We start from the raw sequence: 17,253 nt of genomic DNA on the forward strand, positions 1-17,253 counted from the left end.
TTTTGTCCCATTCTTTCTTTCCAATTTTCTGAGACTCCAATTAACTGTATATTAGACTTTTGATATTGTTCATTACGTCTCTGAAGTTCTTTTGCTTCTTTTATAGTAATCTATTTTCTGTTTTTTAGAATATATTATTTCTATTAATATCCCTTAAAATTCACAAAGTCTTTCTTCTCATAGAATCTCCATTATGCTGTTAAGCCCACCTAGTGAACTTTTTATTTCAGATGTAATATTTTTCTATAGTAAGAGTTTCTTTCTTTTCTTTTCTTTCTTTCTTTTTCTTTTTTTTTTTTTTTAAGTACTGAGGATTGAACTCAGGGGCACTCAATCACTGAGCCACATTTCCACCCCTATTTTGTGTTTTTTAATTTAGAGACAGGGTCTCACTGAGTTGCTTAGTAACTTGCTTTTGCTGAGGCTGGCTTTGAACTCATGATACTCCTGCCTTAGCCTCCTGAGCCACTGGGATTATAGGAGTATGCCATTGTTCACAGCTAGTAAGATTTCTTTTTAGTTCATTTTTATTTTCTTCCTCTGCAGTATTTCTTATCTCATCATATATTATCGGCATATTTTTATTTATATACTGAGCATAGTTATAATAGCTAATTTAAAACATAACCTCTCTAATGAATGTATCCTCTCAGTCTTGATCTCCATCTCTTGATTTCTTCATTCTTTGAAGAGTGCTCATAATTTCCTGATATTTTTCTACATGTCTGACCATTTTTATTGTTGTCTGAACTGTGTGAAGGATACATTATAGAGAAAATCTAGACTCTGGATAACTAAGAAGACTATTGTTTGGGTTTTGGTTTTTTGGTTTTTTTTTTTTTTTTTTTTTTTTTTTAGTTTCTCTGAATGCAAACCCCACAACTCTGCCCATTCTGCAGTTAGTAGACATTGAAACATGTGCAATTACTTTGGCTTAGCTGGGCTTGGTCCTCCTTCTCTGTAGCTTTCTCCTTTCTTGAATGTTTTTCCAGTTTCTCATGGTCTTGAACTCATTTCTCGACCAGTAAGACTGTGGATTGCTGTATGGATTTAAACCTCCCTTCTTGGTACTCCCTGGGCCTGTCCTCAGAAAAAAAGAACAGTGTCATTGCCTTTTTACAAGTGACACTCCCCTCCCATTCTGCCTTCTTTTGGACCTTAAGTGACTTTGGATGACTTTGTGTGTGTGTTTTCAGTTACCTGTGGCAGAAGTGTAACAAGAGAAACTGCCAGTATTAGAAGTGGAACTCTCCAAAACCCGTCTATCATAAATAAGGAACATGAAGAACCCTCATAGGAAGAACATTCACCTAGATATAAAACTTTTTCAAATTGCAAACTTGTACAGGTTGAAGACTTTAGTGTTTTTGCTGTTGTTTTTAAATTCTCACCCTATGTACTGCCATCTCTAAATCAGTGTAATGAATTCACTGGTTGTGAGCAACTTGACATGATTTGTAGAAGCACAAAAGGCCCTGGGGAATTGGACTTGGTATTGCTCACTTTTAAGCTAATAAAGAGAAAACCGTACAATCAAATGCAGTGAAGGGTATAATTGGTGCAATACTGCTTGCTATCAGTGTACTTTTCAGGGTCATTTTTGTTAACTGAGGAATGAAGTAAAACATTTTTAAGCACCCAGAACTTCAATAAGAATATATATGGTTACCCTGAGCAGTCAAGTCCAAAGGCATGATGCCTGATTATTATAGAGGCCCCTATTCAACATTGCTCATTGTAAAGAATCTTATTCTTTAGTTGCAGATATACATCATCTGAAATCAAGCCATGTCTAGAGAATATATCACTTTTAGCTCCATATGCCATTAAGGGTGAATAAAAGTGTCAAAGTAAAGGAGAGCTTATACATGTATTAAAGGTATGGGAATAGCTGTGCAAGTTGAAAATATATCCAGTGAGAGGTATGGGCAGTTTTCACAGAAAGTCAAATATTTCAGAAGTGATACTCCATTCTATACCATGGAATACATATTTCCCAAGTCAGGAGAAATTTGAGCCTCTTTTCTTTCGTCTCGTAGGTCGTTGCTAATGTCGTATAATCATTGCTTTTTCATTCAGTCACTGTGGAAATGAAATGGACTTTGTTGTCCTAGATGGAGAACTAACTTAATAATAGGAAGCTCCAGATAGGAACAACTAGGTATGTGGCATCTGTGTTCTTCAATGTTTAGTAATAAAACCTATATCATTTATGGAATGAAAGCCTCCATGAGTAAGTCTTCCTAGTAAGAAAAAGGCAAGATGATGGAAATATACTGGAAAAAAATCCCTAAAGCTGTGTGAATAACAAAACAGTGACATGTATTTTAATATGAGTAAGCACTAGATAAGATAGCTTATCACCAAGGAGGGCTTGAAATGAACCCAGTTAGCATCTTCCTATCCAAGAACAGAAGCTGAGAATCTGAAGAAGGAAAAACTAAGTACTTATTTCCCTTAGGTCATATAAAAGTGAGGCCCTCTCTCTATTACAAGGTCAAAAAAATGTATTCATTTATTTTGAAGAACCATAACTTTCATGATGTTTACATGACTAGAAAAATAAACATTTTCCTTAAAACTTTACTTAAAATCAGTCAACTTATTTATGTAATTGCACCAACTGGAATTATTTAGATCAATGCTACTCAAACAATGATACTTAAACTAGCAATATCAGGATCACCAAAATTTATGATGAATGCAGAATCTCAGGCCTAATTCCAGACCTACTGATTCACAACCTGAATTTTAACAAGATCCCCAGGTTATTAATATATATGATAAGTTTGAGAAGTATTGGAAGAGATAATACAATACAATAAAATCTCAATGTAAGAAGCATCTCATGTCTTATTTAGTGACATCATTAGAAAATGAGGTCAAAAGAACATTAAGGAAATTTGTAGATGGCTATAATTTGGAAGCTACTTTCAATTCTCAGAAAAAGATAACTTGCACAAAAGAATCTAAAGAGGTTACAAATAAGGAAGAAGAAATGAAATGAAGCCTAAGTAAATGTAAGATATGAATCTGTGAAATAATAATACCAAATAAGACATTTAATAGACACAATTTAGAAAGCAGTATTATCAGAAGACCTAGAGCTAGGATGAAAGTGAAGAACAAATTATAGTAAATTCAGCCTTTCAATGTATTAGGATAATAAAAACAACTAATACAATTCAGGGCCTCCTACCCTGAGACAAATCATGGAAAAGGCAGATAATGGCTCTTTTTTAATGACTCAGATGAAAATTCAGAGAGAATATTTGGACACAAAAGTAGAAAGGCTCAGTCTTCATACAGGATCAGAGAACAACAGTTACAAAGTTTGATAGATGAAAAAAAATCTCTGAAGAGTTTAAATGATGTCAGACTTATGATGATGTGGAAATATGAAATGTGAAAAACTTTTGATTTTACAAAAAATTTGTAGTGGAGAAATCAGACAGAAAAAATATCAATACCAAGGGCTGGGATTGTGGCTCAGCGGTAGAGCCCTCGCCTGGCATGCGTGAGGCCCTGGGTTCGATCCTCAACACCACATAAAAAAATAAATAAACAAAATAAAGGTATTGTGTACAACTAAAAAATAAATATTTAAAAAATATATATATCAATACCAAATATTAATGCATTTGACATATATTTAAGAGTACCAAGTCCAAGAGTGTGTGCCCAACTATTCAGGATGCATAAACATTCCTCCAAAGAAAAAAGAACCCATATTTGCTGACACTCTACCCCACTTCTAGATTGAGAGAAGAGCAAACAGTTCTTACTCTACTTTGGCCAGGACCTAGGCAAACCACATTAATGTACCTAGGACAAGTCTACCTACTATGTAAGTTACCTACACACTGCCTTCAACACTGCCCTGGCCTAAGCTCTGTGTCATGCCATCTCACCATACTACTCCTGAACATGACAGTGATGGGAAGGAGTATGGATTTCACTGTGGTTCTCTTCTCTGTATAGGAACCTCTGTCCTGCTTCTCTGCATAGCCATTCACTCATCGGCCTCCCGACTATGTTCAGTATACTAATAATGGAGAAAAAATTAAGATATTATCAGCTACAATCAGGTTAAGCTGCAGAACATACTGTAGGTTTGCCCTGCTAAAAAATACTTCTACTGTAGGAAAATTAGTACTTAAAGCACAAATAAATAAATGGCTGATTACAAGAGATTTTCCTCACATTTCAGAAAGCTTCTCCATAGGGTTCCTTTTTAAAAATGAACTCCTCTAGTGTTTTTAAGTGTTTTACAGATCATTAACTACATGGCAGAAGGGCAATGGGAAGGGATTTCTAAATCTAATGAACTAGGACAGACTCAAATTGAGGACAGATAAAAACAAGACAAGTTATATTTAAAATTCTACTTTATCGGTGCAAAAACATAACAAGTAAACCATCTAAACATAAACTTGAAAAAATCCATTTCTCAGGGATGCTATACCTTGACACAGTAACAATTTGATGAAAAACATTCATGACATTTATATCATTTATTTATATCATGTAAATATAATAATTATATATGATGATGTTATTCTATATAATATATGTATCAATACCTCTTAAACATGTACCTATGTGTGTATATACATATATATACATATACATGTAATATTATATAGTAATATTATATTTAATATCTATTAAATATGGATATCTACATGCATGAATGAAATTAAGATATTATTAATGGGTATATTGATATAGCTATATTAATAAATACCATTAACATCTGCATGTGTGTACGTATTTGTGAATCAGATATCACCTAGCAAAATGAAGGCATCATTCAAATTTCACACCTTTGCATTCTACACTTAAATTTAATACTGGCATTGACTTTCCTAATCACAGTCTTCTGAATATACTACAACCCAACCATACAATTGCTCCTAGACCTTAAACTCTTAAATCTTATTTAGAGATGATTTAATCCAGGAAGTAAATCAGTCATATATGGTAAACTTTAGGTAAAATTGTATAGTGTATTTTTCTACCAGAAGTTGTGAAAGTATTTCCTATGAAGTTAAAGGTTTTAAAAAGTCAACAGTTTCATTCCATTATGATCAGATATGGTGCATGGTATTATCTCCACGCCTTTATATTTACTAAGAGTTGCCCTATGGCATAATATATGGTCTATCTTTGAGTAGGATCCATGTGCTGCTGAGAAGAACGTGTATCCACTTGATGATGGTTGATATATTCTATATATGTCGGTTAAGTCTAGGTTATTGATTGTGCTATTGAGTTCTATAGTTTCTTTATTCAGCTTTTGTCTAGAGGATCTGGCTAATGGTGAAAGCGGTGTGTTGAAGTCACCCATAATTATTGTTTTGTAGTCTATTTGACTCTTGAACTTGAGGAGAGTTTGTTTTATGAACGTTGCAGCTCCATTGTTTGGTGCATACAAATTGATAATTGTTATGTCTTGGTGCATGGTTCCTTTTAACAGTATATAGTGTCCTTCTTTATCCCTTTTGATTAACTTAGGTTTGAAGTTGATTTTATTCGATATGAGTATGGCCACTCCTGCTTGCTTCCGAGGGCCATGTGAGTGGTATGATTTTTCCCAACCTTTTACCTTCAGCCCATGTATGTTTTTCAATCATAGAATTTGCAGGGAAATGGATGGCATTAGAGCAGATTATGCTAAGCGAAGCTAGCCAATTCTTAAAAAACAAATGCCAAATGTCTTCTTTGATATAAAGAGAGCAACTAAGAACAGAACAGGGAGGAAGAGCATGAGGAAAAGATTAACATTAAACAAAGACGATTGGGGGGAGAGAAAGGGAGAGAGAAGGGAAAACATATGGAAATGGTAGGAGACCCTCAATGTTACACAAAATACATAGAAGAGGTTGTGAGGGGAAAGGGGGGGAAACAAGGGAGAGAATTGAACAACAGCACAAGAGGTAGAGAGGGAAGATGGGAGGGGAGGGGAGGGGGGATAGTAGGGGATAGGAAAGGTAGCAGAATACAACAGTCACTAATATGCCATTATGTAAAAAGGTGAGTGTGTAACCGATGTGATTCTGCAATATGTATTTGGGGTAAAAATGGGAGTTCATAACCCAATTGAGTCAAATGTATGAAAGATGATATATCATGAGATTTGTAATGTTTTGAACAACCAATAAAAAATAAATAAAAAAAAAAAATAAAAGTCAACAGAAGGAGTTTCCTGGAAATACCATTAGAGATATTCCCAACTGCAGTTTGATGGGAAACCTAGATGCTATGATTATTAATACTTCATCTATAAAATTAAATTAGGCTACAGAAGTTCTTAAATAACTATACTATTAACAATATTTGTTTTTGATGGAGAAATGCTTAATAAATAATGAGACAGATTTAAATAATATACTATTTTAGAACTTTTCCATGAAATGTTTTTTTACATTTTAAAAGTTCTTTCATGGAATTATAGAATATACTCATCCGTATGTTTTTAATGGAAGCTGAATTATATATCTATTGGATTTGTTCATTGTGAAAGAATTAAACGGATCTGAACATGGATCTGAAGGTCTGAGTTCTGATGGTGCTACCAGCTAATTGTATGGTACCAGATAATCTTTCTGAGCTTCAATTTTTTAATCTAGAGAGCAGAGATAATTAAATCTTCCCTACTGACATCACAAAACTATTTTGAAGAATATACATATAGCAGGGTACAGTGGATCAGGCCTGTATAATCCCAGCAACTTGGCAAGCTGAGGCAAGAGGATTGTAAATTTGAGGCCAGCTTCAACAACTTAGCAAGACTGTCTCAAAAAAAGAAAAAGAAAGAAAGAAAACAACAAAATTGAAACTGGGTATGTAGCTCAGTACTAGAGTACCCCTAGGATCAATTCCTTATACTACTGCCCAAGAAATATATATATATTAATACATAATATTAGTATAATATATAAATGTATAAATATAATATATAATATATATCAATATAATGTTAATGTAACATATATTATATATAAATATATATTAATATATATGCTCCTTTTTAAACTTTTGAGATTATGTATAATATACATTCACTTAAATAAATAAATACATATGAACATTTCAGGTCTATGTGAATATATATGTATTGTGTACATGAAGTGAATGTAAAGTATTTTAATATTTTCTATAGTGTTTGTGTTATAAAAGGATTATATTTTACAGAAGAGTGTTATAGCAATGTGATGATTTTTTTCATTCTGAACATAAGATAGCTAGGTTTTCTATCAGTATTAATTTATTATATGTTATGTTATTGGGTTAACTTTGCTGCTTATAACAAGAGGCCATAATACTATCATAGTTTTATTCCATTGACTTTTTCACTTTATTAAAACTAGTAATTATACTTCTAGAGTTTCCAGGCCAATAACAATTCTTTTATCTAGAGAGCAGAGATAATTAAATTAAAATAATCAAATATGATACAATGACTATTGCAATGAAAAAAACATTTGCATTATAATGTTCTAGACTCCAGGAAGGCACAAGTTATTCTGTTTGTGTGTAACTTGTTGTGAATAGCTTTAATTCTGTTTGAAGATAAAGAAGAAAAGCTTGGTTAGTTGAAAGAAGGTAATGGCTTCTTCTTCTTTAACAGAGTAGAAATGGACAGGAGGACCCGGAGAGAGATATGTCTGGCTCCCTCTAGAAGTCATGTAATCAGATTATGCAAAAATGTATCTAGGGCTGGGGTTGTGGCTCAGCTGTAGAGAGCTTGCCTAGCAAGTGCGGGGCCCTGGATTCGATTCTCAGAACCACGTAAAAATAAATAACTAAAGATATTGTGTCCAACCACAACTAAAAAATAAATATTAAAAAATGTATCTAGCTCCTGGATATTATTTTGTATTAGAGAAATATTAATTATTCTGAAAAATAATGAGTACAGAGGAGAGGCTGATACCCACCAGAAAATGCCTCCATGAGCTTGTTGATTGCCCAACCAAATATCTTACTTACATGAAAAAAACAATAGTGAAAAATATTATTGAGCATTTGAGTTGTGCTCTCATTCATTTATTTCTCCATTTATTCAATAAATGTCTGTTAAACCCTATGAGCAAGGTACTAGCTAAATATTGTTATACTGTAATGAATAAGACTGGTTCTTGCCCTCTTGGAGATTGCAATCTAATGATGGAGAACATGATTTTAATTTTTTTAAAAAAGTTATAGTTTATGCTAAGTATTTTGAAGAGGATAAAGGCATACTTAGGAGAAAAATAATAGGGAATGTGTAGCAAGTTGGTGTATCAGGAAAAAGTTTTCTAAAGGAAGTGTTTTAGTCAGCTTTTTTGCTGCTGTGACTAAAAGACTAGACCAGAACAACTGTAGAGGAGGAAAAATTTCTTTTGGGGGCTCACAGTTTGAGAGGTTGTAGTCCACAGAAGGGCGGCTCCATTCCTTAGGGCTCCAGGTAAAGCAGAACATCATGGTGGAAGAGTGTGGTGGAGGGAAGCAGCTCATATGTTTATCAGAAAACACAGAGAGACTCTGCTCTCCAGATACAAAACATATACCCCATAGCCACGCCTGCAAGGAACCACTTCCTCCAACCACACCCCACCTGCCTCCAGTTACCACTCAGTTAATCCCATCAGGGACTAATTCGCTGATTAGGTTAAGGGTATAATCCAACCATTTCTCCTCCACACCTTCTTGCATTGTCTCCCACGTGAGCTTTTGGAGGACACCACATGTAAACCATAACAGGAGGGCCATTAGAAATGAGATCAGAAGCATGAGTAGAATCAAGGAACAACATTCCACTTGGAGGGAACAGCATCTGGGAATATGTGCAGAAATAGGAAGAAAGCCTGAAGGCTCAAGTTGGAGAAAAAGACCGAAAGTGGCACTACATGGAATTGTAAAGGTTGGCAATGGCCACATCATATAGATGATTACTGGCCACTATAAAGAATTTAGATGGTGTTAAAGATGCAAAGGGGAACCACCAAATGGTTTTGCACAGATTATGACATTATCCAAATTTTGTTTTAAATGTATCATCACCCTGCTATGTGAAAATATATAGGGATGTGCACAAGTGAAATCAGAGATATCATTATGAGGCTATTTTCCAAGTATGTAACCTTTGCAATTGCATGACTCTCCTTTCTGAGAAGTAGCCTACTCTTGTTTTGCTGACACCGTTTTAAAATTCCTAATTTAAAAATAATATTTATTTTTCAGTTATAGGTGGATGCAATATCTTTATTTTATTTTTATGTGGCTCTGAGAATCAAACCCAGTGCCTCATGCATGCTAGGTGAGCACTCTACCTCTGAGCAACAATCCCAGCTCCATAAAATTCCTAATTTTTACATGAGGTTGCTTGCATTTTTATTTTTCACTGGGCTCTCAAATTAGTAGCCAGTACTAGCTACTGTATAAATCTAGTGGCAAACTGATATTGCCATAGACTAGGGAAATGGCCCTGAGATGAATGAACGTGATATCTGTTTTGCAGGTGAAATACAAAATAGAATCCAATATCAGATTGACACCAATATAAACTTTTAATTTGTTCCATGAAGAGTATTTTAATTATTTATGCTATATTAACTTATGATAATCAGCATATAACCCATCCATTTAATAAATATTAGTTTTTAAAAGATAGCTTATTTTTGTCATCTTCTGTTGGTGCATCTGCATATCTTCTATTTACAAAAGAGATGAACTCTCAAGGGTGTGAAACCTTTACATTTACCTTTCCAGTTCATGAATATCTGTCAAGCCCAAAGCATGCAAAAGGTTCTATGCTGTGAAGTCAGTTTTGAAGGTGTTTTCTATTATGAACTTATAATTCAGTCAGAAGACTTAAATAGCTATAATATAAGGAAGGAGTTACCTGTAAAGGAGATAAAAACAATGTACCATAAGAGATTCCCCTTTTTAGAAAGATCATTAGAAGTTTCATGAGGTGCTTTTGCTTATTTAATGACAAGAGTTCAAAGATTTTTGTCGTGACACCAGAATATGGTATGATATTATTGTGACATTTCATTTTAATTAAAACTAGAATTCCCAGGAATTCTATAGTAGACACGTAGTAAGCCATAAGATTGTCATAATACATTTAAAGATAACCATTTAAAAGATAAATATTGAGATCTTTTAAAAAAATTTCAGAATGACTCTTCTTATTCTCTACAAAATGAAATAGATCTGTAATTAAAATAACTCTTAGTATTCATCATCAGAGTTCAAATATAAAAGAATATTTTTGACCAATAGGTAGAAATCTAATAAAATTAAGAGATAAATGAAAGCATCCTGGTTACTGCCCTGCAGATCTGCCTTTAGTTCAACGAACTAAACAAGTTACACAAACTGCAGGCAAATATAGATGCTTTCTGATTAGCATGGAATTCTCACCACGGGAAAACCAGTTTGATGACCAGACATCAGAGGAGCACATGTCCCAAAGCAACACATGTATGTGTGTTCTGTAGGTATATGCATACACACACATACACACACATGCACACACCCCTTCACACGCACCAAACAGAAGGGACATGAGCAAAGGAGGAATTTACAGTGCCCCAGAGACAGACCTACTGGCACTAAAGAACTTGCTTGTCATGCATCACAGCTTTAAGACTCCAGACGTTATATCCCAGGACATTTGGTACACTTTCAGGCTGCCATGATTACAGCCGAGGGCAAAACTTCTACATAATATCTCCTGGGACAAACCCAGGGCTCTGGTTTGCTTTGGACTTACCTTCCTTTTCAAACCTGTACCTATAGAATAAAGTTGTCATGTCACCAAAGTGCTCATATCTTGCAACTTTAAGGCAAAAGAGAATGCCTGCAAGCTCAGGCTGTAAAAAGCCATAGAAACTGATCTTGCCTTCACCCTCTTGTTCCTGCCCATTCTCAAAGTACAGCTGAAGAGATCTGTCATTCTTCAATCAGTGAGCCTAAGATGATGAAAATAAAATGGACTGATGTGCTAAGAGTGTGGGAGATGTTGAGAAGATATGTGATTTGGGAAATATATGTCTTACAGTAGAAATATTTCAGGAAAGAATATGGGGCACTTTGGGCAGCCTTATCTTTATCCATCTCAAATATCAGCACTTATTTATGTATTTATTTTTGTTTGGTGGATTTTTTTTTTTTGTTGTTGTTGTTGTTGTTGTTTATTTTTTAGGTTCTAGAGATAGAACCCAGGGATGCTTTCCCCCTGAGCCACATTCCACTTTCTTTTTCTGTTTTGTTATGAGGCAGAGGTCTCACTAAGTTGCTGAGGGTCTCATTAAGTTCCTAAGGCTGGCCTCAAACCTGTGAGCCTCCTGCCTCACCCTTTAAAGTCACTGGGATTACGGGCATGTTCTACTACATTCTGCTAGTTCATGCTTTTTGAACCCTTTCTGTCTACTTGTAAACTATCTTCTCCCAACATCTCCTTCTGTATTTTTCTTATGTGTTGCTGCCAATTTATTCTTTTGAAAGCTTATTTTCCTCTTCATAGCCTTCAGTGACACTACTTGACTAACAATTATAATTCTTTCGTTGGAGTACTCAAGAGTCTTCATGATCTAATAGCAACCCAGTTGGCCAGTGTGACTTTTTTTATTCCTTTTCATGTAAATTTTCACTGAGTCAAGTAGTCTCTAAGCAGGAAGAGGGGTTCCTTCCCACACCAACCTGCATATCTTGGTTCATTACACTCAATTTCTCTGACTCTTTATGCTCCCTGCCATTTTAAATTCTACTAATTCTTCAAGATGCTGTCATTACCTATTCCAGGAAGCTTTGTTCCTTTTTTTTTCTATTAGATACAGTATTCCTCCTTTCTAAACTAAGATGGCATCTATTTTATACCTATATTACCACTATGTGCATACCTCTTTATTTGAGTCATTGTTGTACTTGGTTTTACCCATCTGTCCACATCCAGTTCCAGTTATAAATACCACAAGGACCATACTTTTATGTCTCATCCCACACACTGCTTGCTGATCATAAAACAAAGGCTCAGTTCAGTAAGATTGGTTTAAAGAGTGGCCAGAAACGAGGAAGAGTAGATTTTTCTACCTATTCTGAAATTCTGTTTCACAATCACTGTACTTCCAGCCAGACTTCTCAGAGAGTTCATTGGATGAAGGCAAAAACAAAAAGTCCCTAAATGTTTAATACGGACCACCTGAAGTATCAGGATGTGCTGTGTAGCCATTGGTCATGGCATACTTTCTCCACATCTGCCAATTTAAGGCCAGTTTCCCTGTGACAATAATGTTTTTTATGTTTATAACTATTGATTATGTCCTTTAATTCTCCAAGAAATTCTGGTTTACATGATAAAGTATGTGACCACTCTCCATAAGGATCACTTTTAGGCATAAATGATAAGAGTCACTATAAATGCCAACATTGCTTTAGTTTTCTTAAATAAGCTATATGGAAGTGTAATGTGTTACTGTCCTACCTATTTCTTCCCAAAGCTCAGGTTCATCTAAAAAGCAAATCGACAAACAGAAAAAAAAAAAAAAAAAGGCAACAAAACAAGTGTCAAAGACTAAATCATTTGTAGGAAAAAATAAAACATAAGGTTCAGGATCATTAGAAGACAGGTTTTCTTTTTCTTTTTTCTATTTTCTCCTAGGAATTCTTCATTAGACTCGATTTAAGCCTTGAGTTTGAGGTTTTGTATTCTCAGTTGGTAAGCACACCTATTAAAAAAGCAATGTATTCATGTTAACTCCTTGGCACCACTGAGCTCTGTGTACCTACCACTGGCGGTGAACACCATGCCAGGAGAACCTGACTCCTGGTGCAGAAGGAATTTTTTTTAAAAAAAGTCCAGCAATGCCAAAAAAAAGAGAGAAAGAGAAAAAAAGAAAAGAAAAAGAAAAAACCCACATAATTCTTTTCTGTACACTGTGGTTTGTTTTACTTAGGAAAACGGCCTGGTTATACCCTGCAGCACGCATTCATTATAGTGATCTTTGACTGGCAGATGCAGAGTAATAGGATGCATATTTTAATGCTTATTATAATACCCTGTCCAAAAACAACTTGACAAATTTGTGATTTCGACAATATCTCATTTTGCTGGCTGCAGTGCTCTGTGATTGTCTGGCCCACGTGGCTTCCAGATTATGCATACCACCAATACTTCTCATTAAAATGGCCACAGTTCACCAGTTTCGGTAGCTTGGAACGAACTTGGAATGAATTATTATACAACAAAGAGGCTGCTGTCATGCAGAACAAAAGACAAGCAAAAGAGAGCTTTGGCTTAATGAGGCTAAGTGAGTGTCTCCCTGCATCACAGCTACTTGACGGCCTTTGAGCATGGATTTTTTTTCTCCACAGGCCAAAACCTTTGGTCTATTATTTTGTGTTTATGCACCTTGAGGCTAATATACATTTTAATATGCTGCACATGGAGAAAAAAAAAATCAGCCATTAGATTAGAACATGTGCACTCCCTGTTAAATTAATGACAACCGAACATAGAGATAAATTTAGGTTTTCATATTTAATTATAGCACACTGCAGTACGTTTAGCAAGGATAAATTGCACTATTATTATGCTTCATTTTTTTTGACATCTTCTCCTATTAACGGTGCACACTTGCCCCACCAGCACCACCAACAACAACACCCTGCGCCATTCTAACATGTTTCTACATATCATCCTTTTCTTTGTATCTCCCAAACTTAGCTGGCAATGGGAAGGTACACTATTTTATTTGTTAAATTTAGTGAGAGAACTAGAGCTCTTCTGGCACTTCCATCGCATGAATAAGAATGTGATTTGTAAGAAAAAAATGATAACTCATCTAATGATAATTCAGTTGTCACTCCTTGCTACAGCAAATTACAGTGATGGGGCTAGGTTCTTTGCTCTTTTGATCTACAAAAGGCACAAAGAACAGCATGTGACTTCAAATAGTTGATGTTTCACTCTGGCTCAAATGACCTGTGTATAAAGAAGTAGTCATAACAATCCCGAGGAAAACTCCAACAATCCTATCACTTCAGGGAAGTTTCTTCTTGATTTTTAGCAGATTAGTTCTAGAAATGGGAACCGTTCAGGTAGCAAAAGTTGCTGGATAATAAAAAACCAGTAGTCTTTGGGGAAAAGAAAAGTAGTACAGTGGACGGCAGAGATTATGTGTATTGCTTGCTCTTTCTTCCAAGGCCACCAAGGCAGCAACAAAGTGTTTGATATTAGAAATGTCAACATGAACTTTCACCGTAGAATCACCAGGTAACTTCCAGTTCTTTCTGTTTGGGGGCTGTGACTTTCCCTTCCATTAACTCAGTATATTTGTTCCCTGTCCCATCTGGAACTTATAGTTTATTTACTTTATACACCAGCTGATAGTGTTCTGGTTGTTTTCCTAGAATGTGAAAGATACTTCTACTACCTTTGTACAAAAGTCAAAGAAAATCGTGTGCCTCTGCCTCTGCCTCTCTCTTTGCCTCTGCATCAAGAAAGCATACCTGTTTGTCGTCCTTTTGCTTTAATATGTCACTTGAATTAGCAAAGATCTTAAAGTCAGAGAATGTTTTCAAGGATCTGAGAGTTCAAATCTAGCTCGGAGGTTATCCTGAGAATTTTCCTTTACCGGACACGTGCTTTACGGTGATACATAATGGGACATGATGGTCAGAGAATCATGTCAAGGATAATAATTACCACGTAAGGAAGGTCTATGAATGAGGGAAAACATACATCAGAGGAGTCAGTTACCAAAGGCTGGTGAACAACTCATCCAGGCAACACAGAAAAACCACCTTTACACTTTACTAGGAATAATTCTCTTTGCCCAGATTCTGGCAAAATTAAATTTGCAAAATGACATAAAGAAATGTTCTTACAAAGATGGGCTATAAAATTCATTTTCAAAATGCTTTTTGCTTTAAAATTTGACTCCTCTCATAGACTAAAAGTGTAAGGTTATGAATAGTATGGTATGGTAAAAATTACCTATGTCTGAAAAAGCTACCTTTTGATCTGTAAGTGCTTGACAAATTTCAATTCTAGAGCCTCCATATGGGAAAGAGACAAGGACTAGATTTACTATTTTACAGAGGTTGACACTGAGTCACTAGGTAACAGGTCTACCTTATTGGTACAGTCACCAGGTAATACTGAAGTTTCTAATTCAAGAGTCTAGATACACTCATCCCTGAGGTTTCTGTTCACCTGTGGACAAGTGGCTCAGACATTCTCAATCAGTAATTATTAGTGGTTGTCAAGTCGTTTTTCTGGGTCAGTTCACTTTGCAGTTCAAAGAATTTGCTTGAACTCTATAGTCTCAGTTCCAAATACCCTGGTCATGATATTTTCATGTGCTTAAAACAGATGCTGAAATACCCTGTTTCCTTGCTTCCTTCCTTCCTTTCTTTTCTTTCTTTGTTTTCCCAGTCCTGGGAATTGAACCCAGGGGCACTCTACCACTGAGCTACATCCCCAGCTCTTTTTATTTTTTATTTTGAGATAGGGTCTCTGTAAGATGCTGGGGCTGGCCTCAAACTTGTATCCAATCCTGGACACCTGAGTAGCTGAGATTAAAGGCTTTTCCCACCCCACTCAACAGGAGAAACCCCACTTTTTATAAAACTGTTCCACCAAGATGCATTTCAAAAATATGCCTTTTTCCAGATATCCCTAGAAAAAGCTAAACTATACCTAAATGTGATTCTGGATTTGTTTATATATATTTTCATATATATATATATATATATTATATATTATACATATGAAGTGATTATGGTATCCAAATATTAACAGATATTTCTGTTAGCAAAAATTCTAGATTATTTTTTATTTCCTTCCTTTTCTCTACTTCCTATAAAGAACATATATTTTTATAGTTGGAAAGACTAAAAACGAAAGCAGTGGCTTTGGAAAATTTTGTATGAGTCTCTAAAGAATTATTGATCAAATATTTCATCAAAATAGCCTTAGAAGAGCCAAATTGAAAGGAATAAAGACTACTCAAGTGCCAAAAAAGTAAAGCCAAGAAGAATATAAAGAATTGACATTATTTAGCTCATATAATAAATTAGTTTAGCCCAAGAAGAAAGGCTGAGGGGAAATTGCTACTCTACTTTTTTAAAAATAACAGATTATTATGTAAAATTTTATAAAAGGAATAATAGTTTTTCAACTCTACTACTGAGGATGAAAAATGAAAGTAATATATAGAATTTAAATCTGACAGAGAATGAGCTGTTTGAAAAGGAATGAAAAAAATCTCTGTAATCCTTTTAGTTTCTTTTTCCTTTTTTTTTCTTTTCATTTCTTTTCCTTTGTCTTTGAGAAAAAGAGATTCTCATGCAGCTATAATTCTATATCCATAGCACTATATAAAGGAAGCTAGCGTATTTTCCTTCCTTACCATTACGTGTTTTCTCTTTTTTTAATTGTAAAGAGATGGACACAATACCTTTATATTATTTATTTATTTTTATGTGGTGCTGAGGATCAAACCCAGTGCCTCACATGTGCTAGACAAGTGATCTACCACTGAGCCACAACCCCAGGCCATATGTCTTCTCTTAAATACATTTACCAGACTTCTCAAGTCAGTTCTTCACATGTAACAGTAGAAATATGTGGTGAAGTTCCTGCTGAAGATGGATTTACTTATCCCTACTGTGCAGGATGATTATTTATGCCCAAAATAGTCCACTGCTCTTTGAGTGCAAGTTGATTTGAAGAACAATCTAAATTGATTCTGCTTCAATTTATTTTAATTTCCATTAGTATCAAATTCCTATCCTCTCTACATTATATGAGGATAGGGCTCAAAGTACAAACCCCGAGTACCTTCAAATCTAATTTAGTTTGCCCTACTCCAAACAGTCAAACAGAGAGGAATCTAGAGAAGCTCTCTGAACTGCCCTTTGACTCAAATCCATCTTGAGTGTGGTCTGGGCAGGAGGGTCCGTTATGCAGTGCAGCCATTGGGCAAAAGATTCACAAACTCTTCACCAACCCCAGGCAGATTTCGTGACGCCTTAATTGGAACCCAGTTAATGGCACAGAAGTCTCTATCATCTGTCGTTAAGTCTTTCAGCTAAGATACCCCCATGTTGAGTAGCCTTTATCCAATATGCTTGGGACCAGAAGGATATCAGATTTTTGATATTTTTCTGGTTTTGGAATATTTGCATATGCATAGTAAGACATCTTGAGAATGGGACCAGAGCTTAAACAAGAAATTCATTTATGGTTCATAT

At 35.1% G+C, this 17,253-nt stretch overlaps 1 protein-coding gene across 1 annotated transcript in view; it reads left to right on the top strand.

The window, feature by feature from the left end:
* Dpyd (dihydropyrimidine dehydrogenase) overlaps positions 1-17,253 on the top strand; it is a 798,303-nt gene that overhangs the window by 714,769 nt on the left and 66,281 nt on the right. The window lies entirely within an intron of this gene.

Source organism: Callospermophilus lateralis, chromosome 7 (genome assembly GCF_048772815.1).
Source record: "Callospermophilus lateralis isolate mCalLat2 chromosome 7, mCalLat2.hap1, whole genome shotgun sequence".
Lineage (NCBI taxonomy): Eukaryota > Metazoa > Chordata > Mammalia > Rodentia > Sciuridae > Callospermophilus > Callospermophilus lateralis.